Source organism: Triticum dicoccoides, chromosome 1A (assembly GCF_002162155.2).
Source record: "Triticum dicoccoides isolate Atlit2015 ecotype Zavitan chromosome 1A, WEW_v2.0, whole genome shotgun sequence".
Classification (NCBI taxonomy): domain Eukaryota; kingdom Viridiplantae; phylum Streptophyta; class Magnoliopsida; order Poales; family Poaceae; genus Triticum; species Triticum dicoccoides.
Genome location: NC_041380.1, coordinates 216,371,431 through 216,378,820, shown reverse-complemented (window position 1 = coordinate 216,378,820; position 7,390 = coordinate 216,371,431).

Here is a 7,390-nt window from a genome sequence, read left to right as displayed (position 1 = left end):
GCTAGAACTAGCCTCGCGGCGGCATCATGGGAATTATAGCCGTAGCGCGTCTTAGAGCGGGCCCTCTACTGCTATATTTATTCACTACTAGGAAAAGGCCTACTAGTGGCGCACCTGTTTTACCTACTAATGGTGCACTACAGGTGTGCCACTAGCATCATGCCATTAGTATCTGGTATACTAATGGCGCACCACAGGTGCGCCATTAGTATCCCACAGGCGCGCCATTAGTATCTGGTATACTAATGGCGCACCACATAGAAGATATTCAATTTTTACAAAAAGATATTCAATTTTTTATCATTTTTTTCTTAATCTCGGGTCAATATGGCTTAATCTCATGTCAAATCACACTCTGTGGTGAAACTTCCCGGAAGGTCACCCCAGCACCAGCTCACTTCAGCCTGAGCACGCTTAACTTCGCAGTTCTATCCAACCCTAGCACCAATTCACTTCACAGGCACTTGTTGATATATCTATCATATCAATCCTATTAAACATTGTTGATGTCTAGGACTTTGTTCGTGTTCATGAGTATGATGAAATTTTGAAAAAATATTTCAAACTTCCCGATCATATTACATATCATATTTTGAAAAAAAATTCCAATTTTTTTTAAACCAATTTTTTTCTGTTACTAGTGGCGCACCTAGAAAATGGTGCGCCACTAGTAAGTTTGATTTTTTTTCGTTTCCCCCCTCTAGATCTTAAAAGCCCCGTATCTTTCGTTCTGTTAGGTTTTTGGGGACTTTGAAGATGTTGAACATAGTTCTCCCGTTTCAATTCGGATGTAACTTTTCGAGTAGATGATTTTTCATATAAAAAACTTTTTAATCCGAGTTAGTATGCAAAAGTTATGCCCATTTTACTAAATTCCAGAGAAATTTTGCAAATAATGTCGAAATTCATATTTGTAAATTTTCCCAACAACTAGAGCACATATCACATGGGAAACTTAAAATTTTTAGTTTTTTTTACATTTCCATGATTTTCTTTTAGTTTTTTTAAACTGAAAAGGCGGTCCATGGGGGGGGGCAGGGGTGTGCATTTAGCACCAGGGTTACTAATGGCGCACCACACATCAGGTGCGCCATTAGTAACCCTGGTACTAAATATATTACTAATGGCGCAACTGGTGTGTGGTGCGCCATTACTAACTGTTTTTTTTTATTTTTTTTTCAAAACTACTAATGGCGCACGGTGGGTGTGGTGCGCCATTACTATGTCAACTAATAATGGCGCACTATCCCATGGTGCGCATTACTAACAATTTTTTTTTCAAGACTACTAATGGCGCACCACACACCAGGTGCGACATTAGTAATATATTACTAATGGCACACTTGTATCTAGTACGCCACTGCTATATAGCAGTAGCGCACTGCATACACGGTGCGCCATTAATGTCCATATCATCTATAGCCCTTTTCCTAGTAGTGATTTCAACAGCGGGTTTTGTTTGCGCGCTACAGCTACGTAACAGCAGTGCCTTATTTTAAGGCGTGCTCCTGGTAAGATTCTCTGTATAGGCTTTTCCCTAGTAGTGGTAATACCCTACTTCCTGCTTGATTGATCTTGATGAATATGAGTATTACAAGAGCTGATCTACCATGAAATCGTAATGGATAAAAATCTTGAAGTCTAGCCTATGTGATTATCATCGTCTCTACGGACTAAATGCTCCGGTTTATATAGACATTGGAGGGGACTAGGGTTGTACAAAGATACAATGGGCGAAGATGGACACCGTCAAGCTTGCGACCGAAGGACCGCCAGTGGGCAAGGAGCACCGCATGCCCGAGCGGTATGTTGAAGATGTTTTGAAGGGATCCCGCATTATGGTGGAGCAATGTGCCAAGGACATTATTTTTGGAAATGAATACATGAAGGAAATATGCCCTAGAGGCAATAATAAAGTTATTATTTATTTCCTTATATCATGATAAATGTTTATTATTCATGCTACATATTACATGTGTGAATACATAGACAAACAGAGTGTCACTAGTATGGTTCTACTTGACTAGCTCGTTGATAAAAGATGGTTATGTTTCCTAACCATAGACATGAGTTGTCATTTGATTAACGGGATCACATCATTAGGAGAATGATGTGATTGACTTGACCCATTCCGTTAGCATAGCACTTGATCGTTTAGTTTGTTGCTATTGCTTTCTTCATGACTTATACATGTTCCTATGACTATGAGATTATGCAACTCCCGTTTACCGGAGGAACACTTTGTGTGCTACCAAACGTCACAACGTAACTGGGTGATTATAAAGGTGCTCTACAGGTGTCTTCGAAGGTACTTGTTGGGTTGGCGTATTTCAAGATTAGGATTTGTCACTCCGATTGTCGGAGAGATATCTCTGGGCCCACTCGGTAATGCACATCACTATAACCTTGCAAGCATTGCAACTAATGAGTTAGTTGCAGGATGATGTATTACGGAACGAGTAAAGAGACTTGCCGGTAACGAGATTGAACTAGGTATTGAGATACCGACGATCGAGTCTCGGGCAAGTAACATAATGATGACAAAGGGAACAACGTATGTTGTTATGCGGTTTAACCGATAAAGATCTTCGTAGAATATGTGGGAGCCAATATGAGCATCCAGGTTCCGCTATTGGTTATTGACCGGAGATGTGTCTCGGTATGTCTACATTGTTCTCGAACCCGTAGGGTCCGCACGCTTAAGGTTTCGATGACAGTTATATTATGAGTTTATGAGTTTTGATGTACCGAAGGAGTTCGGAGTCCCGGATGAGATCGGGGACATGATGAGGAGTCTCGAAATGGCCGAGACGTAAAGATCGATATATTGGACGACTATATTCAGACATCGGAAAGGTTCCGAGTGATTCGGGTATTTTCGGGAGTACCGGGGAGTTACGGGAATTCGTATTGGGCCTTAATGGGCCATACGGGAAAGGAGAGAAAGGTCTCAAAGGGCAGCCGCGCCCCTCCCCATGGGCTGGTCCGAATTGGACTAGGGAAGGGGGGCGCTCCCTTCCTTCCTTCTCCTTTTCCCTTCCCTTTCCTTCTCTCCTACTCCTACTACTTGGAAGGGATCCTAGTTCTACTAGGAAAGGGGGAATCCTACTCCCGGTGGGAGTAGGACTCCCCTAGGGCGCGCCATAGAGAGGGCCGGTCCCTCCCCTCCTCCACTCCTTTATATACGTGGCCAGGGAGCACCCCATAGACAGAACAATTGATCCTTGAGATCTATTAGCCGTGTGCGGTGCCCTCCTCCACCATAATCCTCGATCATATCGTAGAGGTGCTTAGGCGAAGCCCTGCGTCGATAGAACATCATCATCGTCACCACGCCGTCGTGCTGACAAAACTCTCCCTCAACACTCGGCTGAATTGGAGTTTTGTGGGACGTCATCGAGTTGAACGTGTGCAGAACTCGGAGGTGCCGTGCGTTCGGTACTTGATCGATCGGATCGTGAAGACGTACGACTACATCAACCACGTTGTGCTAACGCTTCCGCTTCCGGTCTACAAGGGTATGTAGACAACACTCTCCCCTCTCGTTGCTATGCATCACCAAGATCTTGCGTGTGCGTAGGAAATTTTTGAAATTACTACATTCCTCAACAATACATTTATGCAATCCCGTCCTGTATGATGAAAACAGGGCTTGATATGTAATATAATGCTTTGTTGTTTGTTTATTTAAAGTTTTACCTCCTGTGCGGCCGTTTCATCAAGTCTGAGAGTTGGCTAGTCATCGGCTTCAGCCCCCACGTAGGTAGTATGGGAGGTGTTCGGGATGAATCTAAACACTCTTTATCCAAGATTTTGGTCCTTAAAGGAGGTGTTTAGCGCAACGAACCTGGCAATCGGACTATGTGGCTTTATTACCCTCACTAAGCCATAGGAGCTTGACAATGAAAATGTAGGCGCCACCCCTAGTATCCAGACTAGGGTGCTGTAAACACCTGATCAGATAAGAACCGATTCGTCGCATAATGCGGGAAAAATCGCTAAAAGATTTGAAATCTCCGAAGAGCTAACTGGCTCACGCCGCATCATGTAAGTCAGTTTTTGGCATTCTCTACTGAGGCGCTCATCCAGATAAACCAGGACACAATCGCAATAGTTCTCCCTTTACTACCCTAGCCGATATAGTAGAACGTAAGGTAGTAAGCATAGGAGCCGAGAAACCCAACTATTGACCAAAGACACGATTCCGAGCCAATGCATATAATGCTAAATCCAGGGTGCCGAACTATACTGTAAAAGTGTTCGGACTTGTTGCCATAGTTTGGGGCGCAATAAAGCCCCTAGCGGATTACGTCGTACCAAGGTGTACGGATGCAAATTTAAAAATAGCAAAATAAAAAGTAAAGAAGAAGCTAGTGCCACATATGTTGGGCTGCAAACTGTTTCCATTATAATTTTAATTAATACGTCAAAGCGTAATTGAACAAAAAGTGCGAGAAGCAACAAAGGCTATTTAACATGCCAAGACCAAGGGGGAGCTGCGTATGGGTCCTAAAAACAGGTAGAATGATTGCCAAGAAGGACATCTAGAGATTCCCCCGCATGTCCGTGCTACTTGCCACCTTGGTGTGTCCGTTCTTCAAAAGGACCGATTATGAGGCCCTCGAGTGGGGCCTGCGGAAAGGAAACCTGAAGGGGGAAAGGAAAATAAAAAAAGAAAAAGAAAAAGTATGTGTGTCCATGGGAGGTCGAGCCATATTATGTATCACAATCTAGTTATGCCTCTGTCTATGCCCAAGGTATTTCGAGTGCGTAGTTATGTACGCGCGGCACGAACGCCGCCACTTGGTGTGGTCTAGGACGGAGGCCGAATTGCTAGTTGAGCTCTTGGCGAGCTGGGCTGTCCTGGCGCATAGTAGTCCGGACTCGTTTGACAGTATCCGGGAGTATGGCTGCCGAATTAAGGTTCTACTTGTGGAGGCCGCTCTGTACCTCTCCTGCCAAGGCATCGGTGTGCTCATCGGTGCGGAGGGAGCGCTCTGTATTTCCATTGAGTGTTATGACACCACGTGGTCCAGGCATCTTGAGCTTGAGATAAGCATAGTGCAGCACCGCATTGAATCAGGAAAACGCAGTTCGTCCAAGCAGTGCATCATTGCCACTGCAGAAGGGGACAATATCGAAGATTAACTCCACACTTCGAAAGTTGTCTAGAGATCCGAAGACGACCTCCAATGTGATTGAGCCTGAGCAGCGGGCCTCTACACCTGGTATAACTCCTTTAAAGGTAGTTTTGGTCGGCTTGATCCTTGATGGATCAATGCCCATTTTGCGCACAGTTTCCTGGTAAAGCAGGTTGAGGCTGCTACCGTCGTCCATGAGGACTTATGTGAGGTGAAATCCATTAATTATTGGGTCGAGGACCATTGCGGCTAACCCGCCATGACAGATACTGGTCAAATGATCCCTACGATCGAAGGTGATCGGGCATGACGACCATGGGTTAAATTTTGGGGCGATAGGCTCTATCACAAAGACGTCCCTAAGCGCGTGTTTGCGCTCCCTCTTGGGGATATGGGTGGCGTATATCATGTTCACCATTTTGATTTGAGGGGCAAACTTCTTCTGTCCCACTGTTTTCGATGGACAGGGCTCCTCGTCGTCGTTCTCGCTTTGCGACCCCTTCTCCTTGTCTTTGGCATTTAACTTGCCGTCCTGTTTGAAGACCCAACAACTCCTGTGGGTATGATTGGCTAGTTTGTTAGGGGTGCCATGGATCTGACATGGGCGATCGAGTATGAGGTCCAGGCTAGAAGGGCACTGATTATTTCTTTTATATGGCCTCTTCCACTGACCGGACTTGGAGCCACTGAATCCAGAGTTGACCGCCGTGTCATCGGTATTATCACCGTTGCTTCGACGCTTATGTCTGTTGCGTCGGGGCTTGCCGTGGCTATTTTTGGCTTCCGAAGTGAAAAGTTCGCTTGTACTGTTATTGCTACGGGCTAGCCAGCTATCTTCGCTTGTGCAAAAGCGGGTCATGAGTGCCGTGAGGGCTGCCATGGACTTTGGCTTTTCTTGGCCGAGGTGTCGAGCGAGCCATTCGTCCCGGATGCTATGTTTAAGTGCCGCTAGGGCTTCGGCATCCGGATAGTCAACGATTGCTACCTCTTGAGTACTGCATTGGATTTCCTTGAAGAGGAAAGGATGATGCATCAAAGTAGCGTAAGTATTTCCCTCAGTTTTTGAGAACCAAGGTATGAATCCACTAGGAGGCTACGCGCGAGTCCCTCGTACCCACACAAAACATATAACTCCTAGCAACCAATGCGATAAGGGGTTGTCAATCCCTTCACTGTCACTTACGAGAGTGAGATCTGATAGATATGATAAGATATTTTTTTGGGTATTTTTGTGATAAAGATGCAAAGTAAAATAAAAGCAAAGTAAAAAGCAAAGGAAATAAGTAAGTATTGGAAGATTAATATGATGAAGATAGACCCGGGGGCCATAGGTTTCACTAGTGGCTTCTCTCAAGAGCATAAGTATTTTACGGTGGGTGAACGAATTACTGTTGAGCAATTGACAGAATTGAGCATAGTTATGCGAATATCTAGGTATGATCATGTGTATAGGCATCATGTCCGAGACAAGTAGACCGACTCCTTCCTACATCTACTACTATTACTCCACTCATCGACCGCTATCCAGCATGCATCTAGAGTATTAAGTTCATGAAAATAGAGTAACGCCTTAAGCAGGATGACATGATGTAGAGGGATAAATTCATGAAATATGATAAAAACCCCATCTTGTTATCCTCGATGGAAACAATACAATACGTGCCTTGCTGCCCCTACTGTCACTGGGAAAGGACACCGCAAAATTGAACCCAAAGCTAAGCACTTCTTTCATTGCAAGAAAGATCAATCTAGTAGGCCAAACCAAACTGATAATTCAAAGAGACTTGCAAAGATAACCAATCATACATAAAAGTATTCAGAGAAGATTCAAATATTGTTCATAGATAATCTTGATTATAAACCCACAGTTAATCGGTCTCAACAAACACACCGCAAAAATAAGATTACATCGAATAGATCTCCACAAGAGAGGGGGAGATTGTTGTATTGAGATCCAAAAAGAGAGAAGAAGTCATCTAGCTAATAACTATGGACCCGAAGGTCTGAGGTAAACTACTCACACTTCATCGGAAAGGCTATGGTGTTGATGTAGAAGCCCTCCGTGGTGGATGCCCCCTCCAGCGGAGCTCCGGAACAGGACCCAAGATGGGATCTCGTGGACATAGAAGGTTGCGGCGGTGGAATTAGGTTTTTGGCTCCGTATCTGATCATTTGGGGGTACGTAGTTATATATAGGAGGAAGGAGTACGTCGATGGAGCAACAGGGGGCCCACGAGGGTGGAGGGCGC